The sequence below is a fragment of the Corvus moneduloides genome, chromosome W, assembly GCF_009650955.1.
Source record: "Corvus moneduloides isolate bCorMon1 chromosome W, bCorMon1.pri, whole genome shotgun sequence".
Taxonomy (NCBI): domain Eukaryota; kingdom Metazoa; phylum Chordata; class Aves; order Passeriformes; family Corvidae; genus Corvus; species Corvus moneduloides.
Window position 1 is genome coordinate 15,979,503 of NC_045510.1, and position 25,847 is coordinate 16,005,349.

General features: G+C 45.7%; 1 long non-coding RNA gene across 1 annotated transcript in view; it reads left to right on the forward strand.

Annotated features, from left to right (window-relative positions):
• LOC116437354 overlaps window positions 1–25,847 on the forward strand; it is a 400,531-nt gene that overhangs the window by 257,129 nt on the left and 117,555 nt on the right. The gene's annotated exons all lie outside the window — the stretch shown is intronic.

Consider the following 25,847-nt stretch of genomic DNA (forward strand, 5'->3'; position numbering starts at 1 on the left):
GCCGCTGGTGCCGGGGGCAGCCGTCCCTCCGTCTCCGGGGTTTCCTCCGCCAGCCATCCCTTCCCCCGCACTGGGTGCCTTTCCCCCGGCAGCCCCCCCGCCCCAATGGAGCTGGGGGGGGCCTGCCCCCGCCCATGCCGGGGATCCCACCCTTCTCATATATCTCGGGAATGCCCGCACCCTCAATTGAATCAAGGGAAATGTCACACGTCCCGGCTTCAGCCCCCACCTCTCCTGCCTTAAGAAACCCGGCTTCAGTGCCAGACCCCGCCTGCACCCCTTGCACTCCGGAATACTCGGCTTCACTGCCAGACTGAATCTGCCTCTCCTCCCCAGGGGAGTTGGGTGCTTTCTTTCCAAATAAACCCTCTTCTTAACGAAGGAGCACCATACCAGAATACAAGAGGTGCCATTAAGGCTCAAAGGCAGCCCAACAATCCCTCCATTGCTAAACAAACAGAGGGAAGCAGAGAAATTCATTTATTACCATTAAGAGAAGTGCCTATAGGAGGAGGAGGAACTGGTTTTGTGAATGCCCCTCTAACCTCTACAGAGGTTAGGAATTTCAAAAAGGAAATTAAAGGATTATTAGAAGACCTCATAGGTACAGCTGAACAGTTGGATCAGTTCTTAGGTCCCAACATTTTCACTTGGGAAGAAATGCAATCAATAATGAAAATAATATTCTCCCAAGAGGAAAGAGAGATGATTAGAATTGCTGGAATAAAAATTTAAGAAAGGGAAAACCAACAGGGCCCACAAGGGGATGAGAAAATGCCCATTACACCTCCTAACTGGAACCAAAATGATGAAGCAGGGAGGGGACATATGAATGATTATCATAATTTGATAATCAAGGGAATAAAAGAGGGGGCACCCCGAGGACAAAAATGTCAGAAAAGCCTTTGAGGGGCAGCAAGGGAAGGAGGAAACCCCGAGTGGCTGGAGAGGCTCCGAAAGAATATGAAACAATACTCTGGGATAGACCCGGAGTCCCTAGCAGGGCAAGCCCTGCTAAGAGTTAACTTTGTCACTCATGCCTGGCCAGATATTAGGAAAAAACTAGAAAAAATAGAAGACTGGTACAAAAAACCATTACAAGATCTAGTAAGGGAAGCTCAGAAGATATATGTCTGGAGGGATGAAGAAAAAGCCAAAGTGGAAGCAAAGATCATGATAGCCACTATGCGAGAGAGTACCTTCCAAAAAAATCCAAATCAAAAGCCCTCAGGTACTACTCCTAAACATTCAGGGTTCAGAAATGGGGGAAGGGAGAAAAGTAAAACTTCAGCACGGTCAAAATTCCAGGAACAACCCAGGGATGCCTGTTTCTATTGCAAGGAAGAGGGGCATTATAAAAGGGAATGCCCTCACCTGAGGAGGGATCTGAAAATATTTCAAGAGACACACACAGAAGAGAAATAGGGAAGCCATGGGCTCTATTTTTGGGGGGATAAATACCATCTGGAGCCTTTGATAACTTTAAAAGTAGGCCCCCAAGAGGAGGTATTAGAATTTATAGTTGACACTGGGGCAGAAAGGACTTGTGTGATGAATATTCCAAAAGGGTGTGATGTAAGTAATGATATGGTAAAAATAACTGGAGCAAAGGGGGAAGGATTTAAGGTCCCTGTCATTAAAGATGTGGTCACTGAAGGAGAAACAAAAATAGGAATAGGGGATGTTTTGTTAGTTCCTGGGGCTGGCAGCAATTTATTGGGAAGGGATTTACAGATCCAGCTGGGGATTGGAGTCATACCAGAAGAAGGGAAAATGATGGCCAAAGTGTTAAAACTTAGCCAAGAAGATGAGGAAAAGATTAACAGAGAGGTTTGGGCTGGGGAAGGGAATAGGGGTGTGCCAGGGTCCCTCCCCCCACCATGTAGCCCTGGGAGAGGGGCCCTGAGGGGAGGCACGGGGTTTCCTAGCCCCTGGTCAGCCTTGTTCCCGATTGGTTGGTTTGTGTTTCCCTGCGCCGGCAAGGACCCTCAGTCCGGTGACTGAGAGAGTTCCTCGGCAGAGCTCCGGCCATGCGGCTGGAGAAATAAAGATCTCTCTGAAACAGCTATCAAGAATCTGTCCATATCTATTTCTTTTCCACGGGACTGCTGGTTTGATAGGCGTGTTGCAGTATCCGCACTGTAACAAATGGTAGAGAATTGCGGGCAGAACGATCCCCGATCCCTAAGCGACTGATTTGTGTGAGTAAACCCTAGAAACTTTGGATTCCTCTTCTTGGTTTTGTTTTGCTATTCCATATCTAAACTATGGAGGAATCGTGGGAAGACTCTTGGCTCTCAGAGCTGCATATGGACATTTATCTTAAACTTAAAATGATTCTTGAACAACGATTTGTAAAATTTAGCTTAATTCAAGCTCAAAAAGAACTGAAACATTTCCTTTCATGGTTGCTTAAGAACTTTTTCTATGTTTCTTGGGACTTAATTCTTACCAAAGACTTTTGGAAGACCGTTTGGACACAGTTAATTTTTGAGTCAAAATATATGCCGATGGAAGAATATTTTCATGAATATTATTTAATTACCGAGACTGTTGAGCAATGTCAGCTGTGTCCTGGCGAAGGGAAGCCTGGCGCAGGGACCGTGCGGCCCAGGCCACGTGCACCGAGTGCTCTGCGAGCAGCAGCGAGGCAGTTCCCGCATGTGGGCGGAGCCATGCAAGCCACAGTGTCGGCGGCGGAGTGAGGCGCGGCGGGAGCAGTGTGACCCGGCGGTGCCCGCCTGGCCCCGCCCAGCGCGTGGTGGAGCGAGCCCCGTGAAAGCCCGACAGAGAGGAGCAGCGTGCGGGCGGTGGCTGGCGGCAGTGGCGGCGGAGCGGAGCCGCACCCAGATGAAACACGTGCTGAAGCAGGGCGCGGGGGAGTCATCCCTCGGGGGCCCGACCAAGACGTGGCTGCAGCGCCTGGCAGCGGCAGTGAAGCTGCGACCAGAGGAGGCAACACACGGAGAACTGAGCGGCGCGGCCCGGCCCAGCCCGCATGGCCTCGAGTGCGACCCCGGGAAGAGCGCGCAGGCATGAGCATCTCCGGCGGCCCCAGCAGCCCCAGCAGCTCCGGCAGTTCCAACACGGGAGCGAGCGAAAGAGAAAGCAAGAACACAGCAAGACAGAAAACAGCAGCCACTCAGAAAAAGCAAAAGATCATAGTAGCTAAGGTTTTAGGAATAGGAAAGTGATATAATGTTAAACAAAATTACGGTTTTATAACAAGATGTGACAACCAGCGAGATTTATTCATGCATAGAACTGCTATTAAAAAGAATAACCCTGAAAAATGCATCCCAAGCTTGGGGGATGGAGAGGTGGTGGAATTCAAAATTGTATGTCATAGGTTAGCAAAGCATAGTCCCGGAAGTGATGTCCTTGCCAAGGGTTGCTTACAGCTTCCTCTGGGACTGGATAGAACCTATCAGCTGGCCAGTTTGAATATGGACAATTCTTTGAGCCACTTAAAATTGTGACCGCCTCTGTGATACACACTTAAGAATAGTAAACCCCGAGGCAGAGTCTCTCTCTCATTTCCAGTGCTGGGACAGGTGGCTGCAGGCCCCATGCGGGCGCCAGTGGACCCGGCCCAGGCCCTGCTCGGGCCGGGCCGGGTCGGGCCACGGCCATCCTGAAGCCGATGGGCCCTGTTCCACCCGCGGAACCCCCCCACAGCCTTGCTGTGGGCAGCCGGACCAGCTCAGCTCCCCCCCCTCTCCACTGCAATAAGCCACATTCCAGCTGCAAGGTCTAGGTGAGATTAACCCTTTTAGTGCTGTGAAGAGCTGAAAACCTCAGGGAAGAGAAAGAGGAGATGCTTAAAGCTGAAATTCTGTTGTGAAGCTATGATATATCAGAGTATCCCGTTGTAATTTCATGAAGATATGGGGGGTGGAGTGTTCAACTCGTAAGCAAAAGCACCTGCGCTGAGATAGGCAGATGCTGACGCAGCTGTAATTTCATGAGAAGTTTGGACAGGGAGAGATGGAAGCGATGAGGACTTTTGCTCCAAATGGGAAAGGAGAAAACCTCAGTTCCTAGAGATGCTCCCAGAGATAGTCCTAAAGACGAAGATGAGGGAGACCCTTTGCTCCCAGGGAAGGAGAAGGGCCTCTGTTCTTAGAGATGAAATGCTCCCCGAGATGGGTGAAGAGAACTTTTGTTTCTGAACGGCTCAACCTCAAAATTGTACCCCAAAAACCTTCAAGAGTGGACCCTCAAAAGCAGTTGAGGGAAAAGCTGCAAGTCGGGGGAAGGGACTCGCATGTGAGCAGAGAGACTCCTCTTCCTAAATGGACTGAACAAAGTTATTTGAAAGTGGGCAGCTGTCTCGTTGTGATGTTTTCATAGCAAGAGCAAGAAGAGACTTCTCTTTCTAAATGGACTGGACAAGGTTATTATGGAAGTGGTAAACAGACTGAGCATCTTAAGGGTTTTTACATTGTCAGTCGAAGAAGGGAGGAAGGTGGGGGGAGGAGAAGAGTTCTGAAGGTGTGGTATAATTTTTTTTCTTCTTTTAGGTCTGTTAATAAACTTCTTTATATTCTTTCAAGTTTGGTGCCTGCTTTGCGTTTCTCCTAATTCTTATCTCACAGAAGATAAACAGTAATGAGTATCTTGGACCAAATCACTGCATTGTACTAGGTAGAAAAGGGTTACAAGCATCGCAGGTCACTGGGCCTGATGGTGTTCCTGTAAAAGGCAGTATATATGCAAAAAATCGTAGTCATGTTAGACAATATCTCCATTGTAAGTCCCCCCTACAGTCTCCCTTTCCTAATCCCACCTTTCCCTTTTACCCTATGTCCTATTACCCCCAGTGTATTCCCAATCCGTTTTTTCATCCATGGTTTCCCTCACAAAACCATGCTTTTGCCAATTGTTTCCCCAAAAATCCCTTTCCAATGCCGAGTGGGGGATGAAAAGGGGGGAGGGAAGAAGTTAAACCCTCTCCTGCCTCAGTTTCCCCACAAAGCATGCTCAGAGAGTTCTGTCTCCCTTCTGTCAGCCCTAAGATGTTCCACAGAATCTGTTTAGACATTTAAAGGCTCAGGAGGGTGGCTTGTTTTGTTTTGAAACTGTTCTTGTTATGTTCATCCAGTTGTTTTCATTCTCCTTTTATTAAAATAAAACGGGTGAGGTGTTGGGGTCTCCTCCCCCGCCGTGTAGCCCTGGGAGAGGGGCCCTGAGGGGACAGACACGGGGTTTCCCTGCCCCTGCTCAGCCTCGTTCCCATTGGTTGGTTTGTGTTCCCCTGCGCGGGCAGAAGGACCCTTGGTCCGGTGACTGTAACAGTTCCTCAGCAGAGCCCCGGCCATGCGGCTGGAGAAATAAACATCTCTGAAACAGATATCAAGAATCTGTCTGTCCATATATATTTCCTTTCCATGGGACTCCTGGTTTGGTATATGCGTGTTGCAGTATCCCCACTGCGACATTTTACCTCTGTATTTATTTTAAGGATCCTTAGGTGCACCACGTCCAAGTGGAATGTGCCGAAATGCACATCGCCATGTCCCCCCCCATAGATCAGGCATAACATTATAGGTCTTACTAATTAGCATATCTATCAAAGATTCCCCAATGAGAGGCTCAAGTGAGCTCCCCTCCCCAAGGAACCTTCCCCCTGGATGGTTCTATCTTAGTTTACAAAATATGTTCTGGAGATGAATTGCGCCGAAACCGGGCCAGGAGACACTTCAGAGACAGAGTCAGAGAAGTGGGTATTTGCTTTATTCGGCGCGCCGGGTGTGTGGGGATCGCTCCTCCAAACACACACACTGGTGCTCCCTACAACACAGTATTAAGGGTTAAATTATGAACATTCATCACATTCCTTGGGACAGGCGTGGTTATACAAATTATTTCTCGTAAGTCATTAATATCATTAGCATATGGGCCACGCATGCGCTGTGTGTCCTGGTGGTCGCACTGAGGAAGGCCTCTCCTCTTCCTCAGGGGTCTTCCTCGCAGTGCACTTTTCACCTTTCTCCCTGGGCATGCGTAGTCCTTTGAGGAATGATTCAGCGGTCTCTGAGATAATCCTTGTCCCCTCTATCTTGACAAGATTAGGGCGAATTCGGTTTCCTAGGTTTTGTAATTAACATCTTGTGTCTGAACTAACATTTGCTGTCTCCCAATAGTTAACTTGTGCTTACATGAGTTAGCTATTGACTGCCCCTTCCTCAATCCCCCCTTTTCTTTGGTTATTTGTAATTCTTTACAAATCTCGCATGTCTTTAAAGTAAGTACCCTTCTCTATCTTATTTCTAAGTTTGTGCTTGTGCCATTGAGCATAAGCATCGCAATTACAAGTACATAATATCATACAACAGTAACTGCTAATACAAACACTAAGTAACAATGCAATAACACAAATAGCTATTACAAACAATTGTTTAAGCCAGGATAAGTTGGGTAACCATGATGTAAGTTTGTCCCATACCTCTTTAAACCCCCAAGAAGTGTCATTCAAGGTGATCTGATGTAGTGTCCATGTTTTTTCAAGAATTGTCTGCAAATCTGTTTCTATTCGTCTAAATCAACATAGCTACAACAGCTTGTATTTATAACTGTACATACTCCTCCTTCCTTGGCATACAGCAAATCTAATGCAAGTCTATTCTGTATGGCTAATTGTGAGATGCTCTTAATCTCGATTTGCTGCACTCTTATGGCATCTGCACTGGCATTCATTATGGTTTCTACAGTAGCAGAAAGGTTCACTATTGCTTTCTCTAGTTCACTTACTCCGAGTCCCGGTATAAACCGTCTGGCAAAGCTGTGAAATCTAGTGGGCCTATTTATTAAGGGGTTTGATGTCCTTTTGGTCCTCCGTATAAAAGTCTGGAGTAATCCTTGTAGTTGAGAAACAACAGTAATAGGGGGAAATACTGGTCCTATGGCACAGCAGCCTTGCCATCCCAAGGGTAAAACTTTATAGGCGCTGTGACCACATATCCAGTACCAACCCTGCCCTGTGGGTACTGGCCAACCCTTGGGCTTTGGTCCTCATCTTGTTTGATTCTTATTCCACATGTTAGCCCCCCCGTAGGTCTAGAATTCTGAGCAGTTAGCATAACTCCCTATAAATGTTAAGTTCCTGCATTTGGAGTCTGTCTTATTCCCTCCTGAGTTTTTAGGTACAGATTCTTCCCAGCACCGCTGCATGCAGGATACTGGTGAGGACCCAATTATTGGATCTTCAAACTCTAATTTCCACTGAAGTTGATCTAGGGATATGTTGACATAATGTGAAAGCCTGTTAGTACTAAGTGCAGCATAGATTGTTGTTGTATTAGGGAATGTTGCCCCAACCAAAGGAAAGCCTCTAGCAGAATTCCCAGGCAGCTGGGAACATATCCAGCAATCAGTTAGATCAAAATTCTCAACAAAACCTTTGAGCAATCGAAGGTATGTATTCTGGTCCCATGCACCTGCCCCAATTACCAACATTACCAGTATGGTCCAAATCATGTTGTGTTGATTTTTTGTAGTTGAAGGCGCAGAGGTCCTGTTCTTCTTGCCTCCCACTCTGGTTTTGGGCCAGGTTTGGTCCTGGTATAATGGATCCAGGTCGGTTTTCCTTGTACTTTAATTGCTGTATGAGTGGTCAGCAGTGTCTGATAAGGTCCTTCCCATTTCTCCTGGAGTGGATCCCCTGAAAGAGACTTAACATAAACCCAATCCCCTGTTTTCACATTATGAAAGGCTTTATCAGGTGGCGGTGGTTGACAATTAACAACTGTAGTGTGTATTGATTGTAATTTTTGACCTAAATGCTTTACATAATCTATTAGGTAGCTTTGCCCTACCAGAGGCACACTGTCATTGTGAATCACATTTGTTCCATAGGGCCTTCCATACAGAATTTCAAAGGGACTTAATTTTTCTTTGAGCCATGGTTTTACCCTAATTCTTAGCAAAGCCATGGGCAGAGCCTGATACCAATATAAATTAGTTTCTTGACAAATTTTGGCTAACTGTTGCTTTATTAAGTGATTCATCTTTTCTACTTGTCCACTTGCCTGAGGCCTGTATGGTGTATGTAACTGCCAGTGTATGCCCAGTAGATGACTCACTCCCTGCACCACCTGGGCTACAAAGTGTGATCCTGTCAGAATTAATTTCTCTGGGTACCCCAAATTGTGGAATAATTTCTTGTATTAAAGCTTTTAACAGCTTCTCTAGCTTTATTTGTTCTACAAGGGAAAGCTTCTGGCCAACCTGAGAAAGTGTCTGTGAGGACTAGAAGGTACTTGTATCCCCCCCTCCTAGGTAATTCAGAAAAGTCAATTTGCCACACATCCCCTGGTAAAACTCCTTTAGTGATAGTTCCTGTGTTTAGCCTAACAGTGGTATTAGGGTTGTTTTTAAGACAGATTTCACAAGTGGAAGTTATGTCCTCAATTGTTTCCTTTAATTTTGATGCTGTCACTTTGTCCTTCAAATGGTTATATAAAACATCAACTCCCCAATGTGTCTTAGAATGTTTGCTTTGGATGAATAATTTTAACAGTTTTCTGGGTATGATTATGACACCCTTTATTCTAGCCCACCCATCAGATCCTATTTGTCCCTTCCCTTCTTGTATCCAATTTAAATCATCAGTGTCGTATGGTGGGGGTTTTTCACCCATAAGGATGTAAGAAGGGATTAGAGCTAGGGCTTGAATTTGATCCCTGCCACCCACTGCCTTTGCTGTTTTGTCTGCCATAGCATTTCCTAGTTCAGGGATAGTGTTACCCTGGGAGTGTCCCTTACAGTGCATTATAGCCACTTTTGAAGGTTTTACCACTGCTTCCAGCAACTGTACGATTTCAGTAGCATGCTTGATTTCTTTCTTCTGTGAGGTTAATAAACCCCTTTCTTTCCAGATAGCCCCATGAGCGTGTATCACCCCAAAAGCATACCTTGAATCAGTCCAGATGTTGATAGGTTTTCCTTCGGCCAACACCAAGGCTCGAGTTAGGGCTATTATCTCGGCCTTTTGAGCTGATGTCCCCACAGGTAACGGTTTTGCCTCAATGACAGTGTCTGTGGTTGTAATTGCATACCCAGCGAGCCGCTTACCATTCTTGACATAACTGCTCCCATCGGTGAACCAGTTTTCTGCATTTTCTAGCGGAGAGTCCTTTAGGTCCAGGCGACTGGAGTAAACTGCCTCCATGGTTTCAATGCAGTCATGCTGTACAGGCTCCTCAGCAGCCTTGCCCTGGAGGTAAGCTGCTGGGTTTAAAAAGTTAGTTACTTGGATACTCACATCCTCCGATTCTGCTAGGACAGCCTGGTATTTGAGAAAGTGAGATGGGGTTAGCCAGTGATTTCCTTTCTGTGTGAGCACTGCTGACACTGTGAGAGACAAAACCAGTCATCTGCTGTCCCATTGTGAACTTGCAAGCTTCCTCTATGTTCAGGATCACAGCTGCCACTGCACGCAGGCAGGGGGGCCATCCTTGGCTGACGATATCCAGTTGCTTGGAGGAATAAGCCGCTGGCCTTCTGTATGGTCCCAGCTTCTGTGCCAAAAGTTCCAGCACCAGTCCTTGTCTCTCATGTGAGAACAACAGAAAAGGTTTAGTGACATCTGGTATGCCCAATGCTGGAGCTTGCATCAACTCACGTTTCAGAGTTACAAATGCATTATTAGTCCCTGGTGTCCAGCATAGGTGAGTTCCCCCAGTCTCTTTTAGGAGTTGGTATAAAGGTTTCACAATTAGTCCATAGTTGTAGATCCATAATCTACACCATCCTGTCATTCCCAGAAAAGTTCTCTGTTCTTTGGTTGTAGTTGACTGGGGCATTTGACAAATTGCCTCCTTCCTGTTATCTCCCAAGGCTCTCTCCCCTCCTGCCAGTTCATACCCCAGATATGTAACTTTCTGCAGGACTAGCTGAGCCTTTTCAGGAGAGACTCTATATCCACTTAGTCCCAGAAAATTTAAAAGACTTACAGTCCGGTTCTTGCAGTCTTCACAGGTCCTTGTTGCTATTAGTAGGTCATCAACATACTGCAGAAATGTACCTTCTCCAAGTGGCGGTGTCCAGGCTTCCAGTTCTTGAGATAATTGACCTCCAAATATCGTGGGGCTATTTTTGAATCCTTGGGGCAATACGGTCCATGTGAGCTGACTCTTTCTCCCTGTTTTGGGGTTTTCCCATTCAAAGGCAAAAATTTCCTGACTCTTTTTAGCTAATGGCAGACAAAAGAAAGCATCTTTGAAATCTAAAACTGAAAACCACACCCAGTCACTTTGTAATTTTGTAAGTAAAGTGTAATGATTGGCTACTACGGGATGCAGTGTTTTTGTTATTGCATTTATTGCCCTCAGGTCCTGGACTAACCGATAACTTCCGTTTGGCTTTTGTACTGGTAGAATTGGGGTGTTGTAGGGGGACCTACACTCTCTCAGCAACCCTTGATCGATAAATTTGGCAATTATTGGTTCTATACCCACTCATGCTTCATGCCTTAGTGGATATTGTTTGACTGACACCGGCTGTGCCCCTTCTAATAATTCAATAACCACTGGGGAAGCTCATTTTGATCTTCCCAGGATTTTGACATCCCATACTAGTGGGATCACTTGATCTGTTACCTCATCATCTATGGGTATTCCTCCTTTTTCAGGGACATTTGCTAAACTTAAGGCCAAAATTAATTTTTTTTCAGGAACCTGTAGTCTCATTCCTTGTTCTGTGAATTCTATTTTTGCTTCTAACCAGGTTAATAGATCTCTGCCTAGCAGGGGTTTAGGCGAGTTTGGAAGATATAGAAATTGGTGTATTCCCATCTTTTTGCCTAATGTAAATTTTAAGGTTCTAAAAAAATAGGCTTTCTCAGTTTTCCCTGTAGCCCCAACAACCTGGACATAATCATTACTTACCGGACTCAAAGTCTGATTCAGGACTGAGAATGTGGCTCCAGTATCCACCAAAAACTCCACCTCCCATTCCCCTAGCTTAACTTTGACCAGCGGGTCGGCTAGGGAGGGACCCGCTGGTCCCCATCACTCATGGTACAGCTGTGCTACAGTCACTGGTCCCGCGGCGCTGGTGATTGTGGCGCTGGGCTCGCGGCACGGTTCATAGGACAATCTCGTTTCCAGTGCCCAGCCTGTCCCCATAACAAACATCGATCTGAGCCTGGGCATTGCTGCCTTTGTCCTCTAGGTGAGGGCCTTCTCCCGCCCCTGGGGAATCCCAATCCCCTGACCTGGGCCACTGTGACTGTGTGGGGCTGTGCCCTGTTTTTATAAACTTCCCATGCCACTGCTAGAAGTTTCTCTAAATTTCAGTTATCTGGTTCCTTTATCTTTTGCAGTTTTCTACGTATATCTGGTGTTGATTGCCCCATCAATAAGGATATTAACTGTTGCTGCCCAATTTCAGAAGCTGGGTCTAGTGTAGTGTGTCTTCTCATATTATCCCTTAATTTTTCTATAAATGCGCCTGGGGATTCAGTGGTTTCTTGGTGAATACTGAATAACAATGACCAGTTAACTGTTTTAGGTATAGCATTTAGAAGCCCCCAGTGTACTAATTTCCTGTATCTAACCAAGAACAGATATGTTTGTGGATCATTGGGGTCCCAGTGTGGATCTCCTGTAGGAAAAATGTTATCTGCATTTCCATGCAATGTCCCAGCAGCTATCTGTCCCTGCACATATGTTCTTGCTGTGGATACTACAGCAGCTTTTTCTGTCTCAGTTATTTCTGATAGCATTAGGTCTATATCCTCCCAATCAATATCTTGATTTCTAACAACCAATTCAAACCTCTTTGGTACCTTTTCAGGATCTTCTCTATACATTCTGGCTGCCTCCCTCCAGGTATCTAAATCCAAAGCTGTAAATGGTGTTTTAACTTTTGTTATTCCCCCGTCTGGCCCCACCACTTGTCTAAGTGGTGCTATGAGCTTCTTTTCTACAGGGGCCTTGCTCCTAGTTCTGGATGATATTCCTGAGCCAGTCTCACTTGTTCCTTCATCCCCACTATCCTCTGAGGATGTTTGGGGTGCTGGGGACATTGTTCCTGATGTTAAGGTGCCACCACTGCACCTCATTAGCTCCTGGGTTTCCAAGGGATCCTGGTCTCTCTGAGCTATGAGCTTTAAACATCTTTGCCCAATACTGCATGATGAGCAGCACCTGTTCATGCAGTTTTTTCCTTTTGCCTCCTTTTCTAGGAGGAGTACCATAGAGTCCTGTGGTACCAGATTGATGCCTGTCCTGGGTTGCAGTGTATTCTATTACCATCCTCATGAGCTGTTGAAATCAGGTGGGGCAGTGTTTCCTTGCCTCCTCCCCCCAGACTATCTTTCTGTTAATGCCCCATCATTGTCCTGCCACATGACTCAGAGATAACTCCCTCCGGACTATCTTCTGTTAATGAGCCTAGTCAACACTTGGCCTCATGACTCATCATCCCATTGTGAGATGCTCCACCCAGAGGGAGGAACCAAGCATTCCATCCTGGATATAATCTGGGACTCTGAACACCAGACACAACCCTTCCACTGGATTTCCAGAGGACAGGAGCTACACAGCCACCACTGGACCTGAGGAAGAGCAGACCCTTTTTCTACAGGATCACCACTTCAGAGGACTGCAGCCACCATTCTATCAGACTGCTACCACCACCCTGATTAACAGGGACTCAGGTTGTATCCTGACTCTGTCAGCTTGAACCAGTGTTTTCTGCTTTTATTTTTGTTTTCCTATTAAATCGTTATTCTGACTTGGTGTCTCCCACTAGTTTGTTTTCAAACTAGTACAATGCCACATTGTTTCTGCCACTCTGGTTTGCGTCTTAAGGTAAAAAAAAAAAATCTGCATAGGAGGTCTCATCCCATTTATTCTCCCTCCTTAAAAATATCATTAATTGCAATAGAGTGTTATATCTTAAAGAGCCATTCTCTGGCCATTTTTCACCATCATCCAATTTGTAGAGTGGCCACCACTGATTACAATATTTAATTAGGGTGCTCTTTTTCATATTCTTTCCAGGGACTCCCCCCAGCTCTTTCCAATGTGTCAGCACACATCCTAGCAGACTTTTCCGGGTTATTTCCTTACTTTCTGATGATCCCATTGCCTCTTTTGTCCTTTCTCCCCATCTTTTCTCTCTTCCGCAGCAAAAAACCCCCAAAAACAGAGAACCAACTCCTTCCTTCCACAAAGCCGCGCTCTGCCACTCTTCTCTAATACCAAGCTCTCTCCTCCAGCAACTTGGACACTGTCCACTCTTTCTAATAGACAATACCACTTTCTAATACATGTACACAAAACCCAGACTTCACAACTGTTTCCACGCTAGGCACGGGATTTCAAATAGGAAATTAGCTGGGGCTATATTAGAAAAGCATTGGGGCCTGGGTGTTCTCAATTTGGTAACTAAAATCTTTCTCCTCTAAAAATCCGCCCCCCCTTCGGACAGTAAGGTTGAATTCCAAACCAATGGTTTATATGATTTATACTCATTCACTCTTTGCCAAACACTTCACTTTTCTCTGGCCAAGCCTATTGCCGGGGTACGGAACTGCAGATAGAGCCCCTCACTCGCTTTGCACTTTGACAGCACACCTCATCCACTCTCACTCACACAGCAGCAGAATAGCAACAGACAAAACAAAAAATAGCAGTACAATAGCACATGACAGCGGGGTCCAACCCCTTAAAGGTACCTTTCACAGTGGGGTCCAACCCCTGGGGGTCCAACCCCTTTAAAAGTACTTTTCCTCTTGCCCAGGACTAATTTTGGGAGACCCAGTCTTCCTCGGGACTTTCAACCCACCCTCAGGGACTCGAACCCTGGACCTGCAGGTATTTTGTGTTTAAAAGGAATAGCAAATACCTTAATTTGGTGCAGATGGTCCTTGTCTGCCCCTGCCATGAGCCAAAGGACAGCTGAGCTCCCCCTGAAAATTCAGGGTCACGACTGGGAGGTCTGCTTACCCGTGGATCTGGCAGCCGGGCAGAGAGGGTCCCATCTTGGGGTGCCAAATGAATTGCGCCGCAACCGGGCCAGGAGACACTTCAGAGACAGAGTCAGAGAAGTGGGCATTTGCTTTATTCGGCGCGCCAGGTGTGTGGGGATCGCTCCTCCAAACACACACACTGGTGCTCCCTACAACACAGTATTAAGGGTTAAATTATGAACATTCATCACATTCCTTGGGACAGGCGTGGTTATACAAATTATTTCTCGTAAGTCATTAATATCATTAGCATATGGGCCACGCATGCGCTGTGTGTCCTGGTGGTCGCACTGAGGAAGGCCTCTCCTCTTCCTCAGGGGTCTTCCTCGCAGTGCACTTTTCACCTTTCTCCCTGGGCATGCGTAGTCCTTTGAGGAATGATTCAGCGGTCTCTGAGATAATCCTTGTCCCCTCTATCTTGACAAGATTAGGGCGAATTCGGTTTCTTAGGTGTTGTAATTAACATCTGCTGTCTGAACTAACATTTGCTGTCTCCCAATAGTTAACTGTACTTATATGAGTTAGCTATTGACTGCCTCTTCCTCACGGGGCAAAGGCGAATAAAACCCCTGACTAAAGTTATATAAAAATTTTTAAACTTAGTACCATTTCCATCAATATAAAGGCTGCAAAATTTTTAAACTGGGAAAGTACTCCTCTGTCAAGTAAAATAGAACTGCATTTTGATCAGACTTTCTGCCTGATGTGATTATTGCAAAAGCAGACTGACCTTGGGCTAATTAATATTAATTTAATTTATATACAATCAAGGTCATAGTAGTATAATGAAAAATAAAACCAAATCTTAAAATACCCTCTTCCCATCCTCCTTCTTCCTGAGCTCGACTTCACTCCCGGCTTCTCTACCTCCTCCCCCCAAGTGGCCCAGAGGAACAGGGTAGGGGGGTTGTGGTCAGTTTATTTTGTGTTGTCTCTGCTATTTCTTCCTTACTCACGCTCTTGCCCTGTTCCAACATGGGGTCTGTCACACAGGAGACAGATTTTCATGAACTGCTCCAGCATGGGTTCTTTCCACAGAGTGCAGTCCTTCAGGAACAGACTGCTCCAACATGAGTCCCCATGGGGCCACAGCTTCCTTCAGGGCATATCCACCTGCTTTGGCATGGGGTCCTCCACAGACTGCATGTGGATCTCTGCTTCACTGTGGACATCCATGGGCTGCAGGGGAACAACCTGCTTCACCATGGTCTGCACCACAGGCTGCAGGGGAATCTCTGATCCAGCGCTTGGAGCACCTTCTCTCCCTCCTTCTTCACTGACCTTGGTGTCTGCAGAGTTGTTTCTCTCACGTATTCTCACTTGTGTTGTTGGAAATGATATAACTTTTTAAAGTTTTCTTTTATAACTTTAGTCAGGTTTGTTCGCCTTTGCCCAGGGGAAAAGGGAATTGAAGATTCTTTTCAAGAGACTGTTTCACCAGGTGAGGCCTGATGAGTTTAAGATCTAGATAGATTGGGAGTAGCCAGCAGGCACACAGATACCAGCAGATAAGCAACCATCAACTGAATTTAACAAACATCAACCCCAGACATCACCCCCTGGAGTGGTTGGAGACACCTGGTCTGGAAAAGACTGATAAGAGAACCAAGGACTGAGGACCAAATTAGCATCGGAGGTGAAGAAATACGTAACCAATAGGAAACCAAAAATTGTGTAATTTGGGACCAATGAACTGGAACTGCTTTGAGTTTTAAGTGTATAAATTTGCAGAAAGTCTAGTAAAAAGAATGTGTTTATGGATTATTTTTCATGGCACATCCTGGCCAGAATAAAGTAATGCTTGATTCTCTATCATTTCAAACAGTGCTAGAGGGTTTTTCCTTTTCTTCCCGAATTTTGGTGACAGTGTCTTGTCGCTGTTGAGACGGACATGACACATACATACCCCACAACAGTTCCAGGCAAAAAGACGTTTATTCTACTGATATGCGGAAAAGACTCCACTACTGGAATAAGTAGTAAAGTAGGTATGTTTATTCCAGCGCTGGGACACGTGGGGGATAATTCCTCCAAAGTCATGCGTGCCCACAGCTGCATTCAGCTTGGTATATATTGGGTTACAAACCCCATATTCACTAAGTTTCCCAACATGCCTATACATATTCATTACCTAGCCCCACTTAGCCTCGCCTCGTATTACAATGAGCCCAAAAGTCATTTACATCTGCATTGCACTTGCGCAGTGTCGTCTGGTGGTCGTGGGCAGGGGTCTCCGGGATGAAGTGAAAGTGTTAAAAACGGGAACGCACTCCCGGTTCTAAAGTGATTTCAGCTTTTATTATGTGGCCTAAAGCATAGGGGTCCGCGGGTAGAGCGCACCCCGATGGTCCGGGGAAGTAGAGCAGGAGTGCTCCCTGTCAGCGACGAGCGTGGATGCTGCAGATCTGGCGCTGGATCTTCTTCTTCAGAGCAGGGATGTTCCCGATGTTCAAGGTCGAGCAACATGCCTCACTGACCTGGATGCCCCCTTTTTATACTGTTTTTTTGTCCCTTTGGATTGGTCTCTGCTTGGATCCTTCATTTGCATGAAGGTTAAGGTGCTGATTGGTTCTTAGCAGTTTCGTCCAGGCTGGCTCGTTGCTTGGGGGGGGGGGGGTGCACTTTACTTAGGTGTAACACAGTACCCCTCATAATATAATAACCAAACGTTTTAACAGTACATGCATTATTAACATAACAATTATTAACTATTTAACAATATTACTATTAACAGTATAACAGTTTCTAACCTATTTTTGACAAAAGGAATGAGAGACTTGTCTTTACAAACAAGCTCTGGGCCTGCTGGTTGATTAAATTAGCACAGAGAGATAAAAGAAACAATGAGAAGGGTTCCACTGATGGATGAATGGAAAGAGTTTTGTCTCTACAAACAAACTGTAGGTCTGCTGATAAATGAAATTGGGTATTGAGAGATGAAAGAAACAATGGGAAAATCATAAAATTCAATAAGAACTAAAAATAAAGGGGGGTTATACATTAGAAGGGAACATTAGGTATTAGGCATTCCAGGAAGTCTGTACCTCTCGAGTACCTCAGCCAATGGAGAAAGAGAGAGGGAAATGGGGCCAGGAAATTAGAATAGAAAGGAGGCTACGCCCTACAAAAATTTGAGAAATCCCAGGGTGTTGGGGTTTTAGGAGCTCTCCTGGTTTTTTTTTTCAAAAGGAATTTTCCCCATATGTGTTTCTAGGGGGACAAATTGCTGGGTACTTAAGAAAACAAAAGAGGTGCCTATGGGGGTGAGGTACATCTGGCTACTCTTTTGTTTCACCTGGGTGTGCGAGCAGTCAGTCCCCTGCGCTTGGACAGAGAGAGAGGCTATTTCATCGGCTGCTTTTCCTTCTGCCGGAGAAAAACCCCTGGATCCCAAGGCCGCCTTTCCCTGCCCCGCTGGGAGCCGGGCCGTGGCCACCCTGCCGCGGCCGTTGTTTCAAGCCTTTGCTACATTGTAGCCCTGCTCACCCTGACTGCCCAGACCTCCGAGGGGTTCCCCGTTTGGATACATCGCGTCTGCCACCCAGGATTTGTGCTCATCCCTGCCGTTCCAACCTGCCATTCCAGCCTGCTGTTCCAGCCTGCTGTTCCCGAAGGTCCAGCCGGACACCGGGGCCAGCTGTCCAGGGGTTTGTGAAGCCTTTGTTCCATCCCTACCTGGGATCCCAGGTCACCAGTGCGGCGTGCTCCCCTAGCTCGCTCCGGAGCGCCCCCTGCAGCCGCGGGGGAACCATCGCACCTGCCCTGCTCACCGGGAGCCGCCAGCGCCCCTGTCGGCTGTGAGCGGAACTGCACCCGAGGGGAAAGGGCCTGACAGCCGAGAAGGCTGGGACTGGGTTTGTGATTGCTGTTACTGCCATAGTTGTTGTTGTTTGTTTGACTTGTTACACACATATAGGCATATAATAGTAAAGAACTGTTATTCCTATTTCCCATATCTTTGCCTAAATGCTCCTTGATTTCAAAATTATAATTACTTGGAGGGAAAGGGTGTTGCATCTGCCATTCTAAGGGAGGCTTCTGTCTTCCTTAGCAGACACGTGTCTCTCAAACAAAGACACTGGGGAATGCCCCATGGCCTATCCCTTTATTCGAATAAAGTAACGGGACTCCTCTGTCTCCTTTTAGGACATAGGTGTTTTAGGTGTTTTCGGATTAATTTTCCTGACAGAAGCAAGAGTCTTCCTCATTCTGAACTTTTCACCTTGCTTCCCTGTGCATGTTCTTTATGTCTCTGGCCCAAGTCCAAACTTCAAGGCTGGTTTAAGTTAGTTTTAGGTTCGAAAACAGGATCTTTGGTCAAGATTCCTTCCTTTATCAATAGTCTTATATCTTCTCATTCTGCTTTGGTAGGCACAATAAGTATTGAGCAAGCTATATGCATTGCTTTTAACAAACAACTTCTTAGCAAATCATTTAACCTCTGCTTCCCCCTCCTCCCCTGATTCAGTACCCCCTTTTCTATAGAGTTAGTAAATTCTTTTACTAATACACAATTTCTAATAATCTTTTACGATAAGCATCCCTTAATGCTTTCCCATGTGCATTTGACAAAGTAGTTAAAATTGATAACTTTTTTAGCACTCTATATTTCCAAACAAGCAACATAATAGACAACACAAGGGAAGCACTCAACAAAATTAATAAAACAATTATGGGGTGACATAACGCATTCAGAATGCCAGTGGTGGTAGGTGACCACCCGAAAAACGCGTCCTACCAGTTATGACTTGCATCTTGTTTTATTCTTTGCAAGATTCTGCTTATTTCTTGTGTGTCATGATGGATGGTGACTAAGGTCTTTTTCCCGTTCTTTCAGATTTCTTCTAAAACCTCAATTAGATCCTGATGTTTCGCCAATTGCTTTACTAATGTTAGGTCCATCCCAATAGGTGTGGGTAGCAATTTATGGTAAATGGTGTAGTTAGACCTTATTAATTGATGAGATACGACTGGTGCTAAATACGAAAAGTCATACCCAACAATCTTGGTAAAATTCCAAATACAAAGAGTGATTCCTGGCGGCTACATTTATATTACTGTGATCTATCATCATAAAAGTGCAGATAGTTCTTAAGCACACACAACCTTGGCCAATATATACAAGTACAGTTTTCGGTGTAGTGTCTGGGTGGACCTCGAAGTGACAAATACCTTGTTCTATGTCAAGACATATGTCTTTGGCATTGTGTTACTTTCACAGATAAATCCTTGTTGTTCCTGTGTGATGCAAGATTCTAAATTTACCGTTTGCCATTTTTCTTCTACCATCCGAGCCCATACTCTATGTTCAGAGGGGTAAAAAACTGTTCCTTCATAGTTTAGTCCCAATGCAACAATAGGATGAATTACATAAACTGTGGCATTGCATATAACAAGCACGAAAGCAGTAGCTATGTTAGTCATTGGGTCATAAGTGACATTTACCAAGGTTCACCAGGATTGGAGCTTTCTTTCTAACTTAGTAGCATTATTCCAAACAGCTCCGCAGATTTCAATAGGGGAAACACCTTCATTTCCTTCTCTTATAATTAAGGAGGCTGTTGACTGCATCCATAATTGGGCTTGTATGCAGCTAAGGGCTAATGAGACATTGTCTAGAGCTACACCAAGTGTGTTTAATATCAGTCTGTGGTCCAGGTCGCTGCTCTTTGCGAAGTCTGGGAGTATTTTTGAGACTTGCCACTGGCTGTTTCCTAATGCTAATAGGGAGGATTGTAGGGGCTGTTTTAATTTGGTCAGGTCACTGGTTGCCGCGGACAATTTATTCATCAGTATCTCTGAATCAATTCCATTTATGACTCCCAGTCTTGTTCCCAGCATGCCAGTCAGGTCTCTCCGCATTCTGCCTTTGAGGGGTGTTTGCTTTTGCAGCCAGGCTGTCCACCCTTCAAGGGATGTTTGAATTAAAGGGGAGCAGGCTGGTTGGATCTCAGAAATATTAATTTGCATTAGTAGTTCTACATGCTTAAGAGACCACTCTGGATTAAACAGCAGTAATTGTTGGCCTGTGTTCCTCACTACATAAGGGCCAATCTCATAAATTTTTGGTTCAGGCTTAAGTGGTGTGACCTGGGTTCGATTCGACTGCTGGTGTAGGACATAATAGGCTTAGCCATGGTATTTATCTTGAATTTGAATGAGAGCCCATTACTGTCCTGGGCCCAAAGACGAACTACTTCAATGGTCTGTATTAATGTAAAATTATACCATCAATCTACTTCACTTGAATGATTACAGATTTCATTATGGTTGTCTGTAGGAGTAGTTTAAACTAATTTGGGTTGCTTTTTTAGGAGTAGTTCCATTAATCATTCAGCATCCTATTTTGATTTCTTCTCCTACAATTCCCTGAGTTGCTAAGTTTTTTTGTTTTTTTTCATTCTTGCTTTGTAGACACTTGGTTTCTGTGCATGACCACAGTCAGCAGGTTTAAATCCTTTAAATCAGTGTAGTGGTTTGGTCCAAAATACTCATTACTGTTTATCTTCTGTGAGATAAGAATTAGGAGAAATTCAAAGCAGGCACCAAACTTGAAAGAATATAAAGAAGTTTATTAACAGGCCTAAAAGAAGAAAAAAACCAAAAAAACCCCACAACTTCAGAACTCTCCTCCTCCCCCCACCTTCCTCCCTTCTCCCACTGACAATGTAAAAAGACAACCCTTAAGATGTTCAATCTGTTTACCACTTCCATAATAACCTTGTTCAGTCTATTTAGGAAGAGGAGTCTCTCTTGCTCATGCTATGAACACATTATCACGAGACAGCCGCCCACTTCCAAATAACTTTGTTCAGTCCATTTAGGAAGAGGAGTCTCTCTGCTCGCATGCGAGTCCCTTCCCCCAACTTGCAGCTTTCCCCGCAACTGCTTTCGAGGGTCCACTCTTGAAGGTTTTTGGGGTACAATTTTAAGGTTGAGCTGTTCAGAAACAAAAGTTCTCTTCACCCATCTCGGGGAGCATTTCATCTCTAAGAACAGAGGCCCTTCTCCTTCCTTGGGAGCAAAGGGTCTCCCTCATCTTCATGACTATCTCTGGGAGCATCTCTAGGAACTGAGGTTTTCTCCTTTCCCATTTGGAGCAAAAGTCCTCATCGCTTCCATCTCTCCCTGTCCAAACTTCTCATGAAATTACAGCTGCGTCAGCATCTGCCTATCTCAGCACAGGTGCCTTTGCTAATAAGCACAAGTTGAACACTCCACCCCCCATATCTTCATGAAATTACAGTGGGTACTCTGAAATATCATAGCTTCACAACAGAATTTCAGCTTTAAGCATCTCCTCTTTCTCTTCCCTGAGGTTTTCAGCTCTTCTCAGCACTAAAAGGGTTAATCTCACCTAGACCTTGCAGCTGGAATGTGGCTTATCGCAGTGGAGGGGGGGGAAGCCGAGCTGGTCTGGCTGCCCACAGCAAGGCTGGGGGGGGGGGGGGGGGGGGGGGGGGGGGGGGGGAGGAGCGGGGTTCCGCGGGTGGAACAGGGCCCATCAGCTCCAGGATGGCCGTGGCCTGGCCCGGCCTGGCCCGAGCAGGGCCTGGGCCGGGCGCTCTGGCACCCGCACGGGGCCCACAGCCACCTGTCCCAGCACCGGAAACGAGAGAGACAAAGTCTGCCTCAGGGTTTCTATTCTTAAGTGTGCATCACAGAGGCGGTCACAACTTTAGGTGGCTCAAAGAATTGTCCATATTCAAACTGGCCAGCTGATAGGTTGTATCCAGTCCCAGAGGAAGCTGTAAGCACCCCTTGGCAAGGACATCACTTCTGGGACTATGCTCGCTAACCTATGACAATCAGAATATTTCCCTTTGAGTCCAGTAAACCGCATAAAGGCTTGGGACTATATATCCTCCCTCTTATGAATAATTTCTCAACTTAAGGCTTAAAGCTTTCAGCTATCTTGAAAAGGTATCTGTCAACACTAGAAAGTATTGATACCCCCCTTTTCTTGGAAGTTCCATAAAATATATTTGCTATTGCTTTCTAGGCCCATGGCCTTTTCTAATTTGGCCCATTTTTCATTTGGGGGTATTATTGGGATTAGTCTGGAGGGTTACCTGCACAACGGTTTTGTATGAATTTCTAGCGATAATTTTCCCAATTAAGTAGTTATATAAGGCATTTGTTCCCCAATGTGGGTTTTTTTGGTGCTCTTTTTTTACTAGTGACCATAGCAAATGGGAGGGAATGACCAATTGTCTTTCTGCAGTGATAGGTCATCCCTCTTGGTTAAATGTTCCCCCTTCATCTTTAATCAATTTCTTGTCCTTTTTGTTATATGTTGGCTTACCCTCTAGGGAAAGTTGTCCATCTGGAATCAAGGCTCCAGTTGTTGTTACCTCACCCTTTGCTGCTTCTTTTGCCTCTCTGTCCACCAGTTCATTTCCTTCTTCCAGTTCTGAGCTCACTTTTTGATGTGCCCTTATGTGCATGATTGCTACCTTCTCAGGTAGCTGGACTGCTTCCAACAGTTGCATTATTTCTTGTGCATGTTTGATGTTCTTTCCATGCGAATTTAACAGTCCTCTTTCTTTCTAAATGGCCCCATGTGCATGCACAACCCCAAATGCATACCTTGAGTCAGTACAAATGTTTATTTTCTTTCCTTTTGCTATCTCTAAGGCACGGGTTAGGGCAATTATTTGAGCCTTTTGTGCAGAGGTGTTTGTTGGCAGAGGTCCGGATTCTATCACTTCCTGGCAGGTGGTAACTGCACATTCAGCATGTCGTTTTCTACTGATGACATAACTGCTCCCATCGGTAAACCTGGTCGCTGTGTCGTCTAAAGGGGTATCCTACAGGTCTGGGCGGCTGGAGTAGGTGGCTTCGATAGTCTCCAGGCAATCATGGCGTACCGGTTCCCCTTGATTTCCACTGAGAAAGGAAGCTGGGTTGACAATGTTAGTTACCACTATTTCTACATCATCTTGTTCTACCATGATGGCTTGATATTTCAGGAACCTTTGTGGGGAGAGCCAGTGCCCACCTTTCACTTCTAGCACCGCGGACACCATGTGGGACACCAGCACAGTAATTTTCTGACCCAAGTTGAATTTGTGTGCTTCTTGGATGTTTAGCATGACTGCTGCAATGGCTCTGAGGCACTCAGGCCATCCTTTGGCTGCTGCATCTAGCTGCTTAGAGAAATAGGCAACTGCCCATCAGTATGGGCCCAGGTCCTCTGCTAGTATTCCCAAGGCAATCCCTTGTTTCTCATGGGAAAATAGAAAGAATGGTTTACTCATGTCTGGAAGTCCTAGAGCTGGGGCTGACATGAGGGCATTCTTTAGGTGATTGAAGGCCTGTGTGGCCTCCTTTGTCCCCTGGAGATCTCTTCTTTCCTTTGTAATGAGCTCGTATAGCGGTTTCACAAGCAGCTCGTAATTGTAGATCCATAACCTGCACCATCCTGTCATCCCCAGAAAAGTCCGTAACTCTTTCACTGTCTGGGGTTCCAGGGTTTGGCATATTGCTTCTTTGCGATCTTACCCCAAAGTTCGTTGCCCAGCACTGACTTCATAGCCCAGGTAGATCACTTTCTGTTTCACCACCTGAGCCTTTTTCTTAGATACCCTGTACCCTTGGAGCCCCAGAAAGTTTAAGAGGCTTACCATCCAAGCTACGCAAGCTATTAAAAGGTCATCCACGTACTGCAATAGCTTCCCTTCTCCTGGTGGGTCTTCCCAGGACTATACATCTTTTGCAAGTTGTTCTCCAAACAGGGTGGGACTGTTCTTAAATCCTTGAGGCGACACCGTCCATGTTAGCTGTGTTTTGCGCTCACTCTTAGGGCTTTCCCATTCAAATGCAAAAATTTTCTGGCTGACTTCATGGAGAGGGAGGCAAAAGAAGGCATCCTTTAAATCTAAAACAGTAAACCAAGTTAGCTCTGGTGTTAAGCATGTTAACAGAGTCTAAGGATTCGCTACCACGTGTAAGAGACGGTCCGAAAATCCCTCATCTGCCTCACGATCATTGCCGAAGACAGAGACTGAACACAGCAGTCCTGGCCTGGCTGAGGTGGGATGTCTGCCAAGTGTTGCCTACGGGTGTGCCTACTGGGAACTGGTACGCATTCCTGAGGAAAATTAGTGCAGGTCACAATGGACTGTGCTGTTCTTGCTGCCCAGGCGGGAAGGACTGCGCTGAAGCGGAAAGGAACGACCTGTCCTGTACACCTCTCCAGTACACCTGTCTTGTACGTCTGTCCTGTACCTGTTTCCCAAAGCAGCGGACCCCATAACAATGGCTGTAGATTTCCCAACCTCTTGGCCAGTTGCCTCTCACTTCTGAAAAGGACTATAAAGGGACCTTCTGAAATAACCGAGTCCGAGATCTCCCCACGGAAAGAAGACGAATCTATTGGCGGAAGACCACGAGGACTTCGTCTCATCCGTTGGTAGCTATTGCCCCTCTTTTTCCCCCTCTCTACTTTGTCTCCCTCTCTCTCTCTCTCTCTCTTACTCTCTTCTATTGCATTACTGTGTTGTGGGCACTTAATAAAGGTGCACTGTTTTGATTAAAACTGAAATCTCTTGTGTCCTTTTACACTCTGAGATCGATAAACGAACCATCACGACCCCCGCTTGCATTAGCGGATCGTGACATTAAACTGGCGTCACGGACAGGATCTGACAGACAGAAGGGTTTGCAAGGTTGTGTGTAGTCTGTAAGAGGGGAAGGACGTTTCACTCCAGCCGCACCTAGCCCGACACCCCGAAAAGGGTGAGCGGTGTCTAGAAAGCAAGGGGGGTGACTCGAATTTCCCGCAAACTGCACACGCCTGGGTGAAAAGCACCCCATACTCAGTTGAGGGCTCTGTCTTCAGATTTTTCGCAAAAGATCTCTTAGTGTAAAAGGGGGAACTGTGTTTTTTGGTGTGTGCGTGAATTTGGACTGCTTGGTGTAATGAAGAGACAACCATAAGTAACTTAAGGAGTACCTCCCAAGCAGATTTGGTCTCTTCACCCACCCAGGGAAGCGAAGGGAGACACAGTGAAGCTGTGTGTGTCGCAGTGTGTAATTAACTTTTACCTCCCTGTGGTGGTTTTGATCCCTTTATAAAATGACTGAAAACCCTAGTGCAAAAGTTAAAGCTGCGTTTTATGCTCTGCTAGCAAAACATAATGCCCGGCCCTCTCCGGGAGGGGAAGAATGGGCTCAAAATAACTGGTTTAATTTGGATAATGTGACTGATAGAGTATGTTCTTTACAACATGAGACTAGATTTAAATTTGGCCGAAATAAAACCATAATCTGCTCTGTTTTAGGGGCATGCCTTGCGGCGGCTATAGATCATCGCTTAAAGCGATGTACTGAGGAGAAAGCAATCATAGATTCCCTTCAAAACCCAGTGGAGATTTTACAGAAACAATTAGATGAAGAGAATAATAAAAATCATTTGCTAGAGGCTGCTTTAAAAGAGGAATATTTTAAGAATTCAAAGAATACTGACTCACCAAAAGAGACAGAGGAAAAGGAAACTCCTCACATTAACCAAATATACCCCCAGAAAGAACTAATACCAGTAAAAAATTGTGGGGAAAACTGCTGCCCTCGTATAAGACCCCTGATGAAAACAGAATATAATTATATCAATGATGAAGATTTTGAACCGCATATCACCACTAAACAAATACCATACACTGCTATTGAATCGGCCAGATTAAAAAAGGAGTATGGGCGGCTCCCCCACGAATCTGAGACGGAATATGTTTTCCGAGTGTCCCTCACTGGAGGAGACCAAATTCAATTAACTGAACAGGAAGCCAGTGGATACTGGGGACATGGAGTTTTCTTGACAACAGGAGACAAACATGGCACATGGTCCCTGACTCAGCGTGCAGCTTTC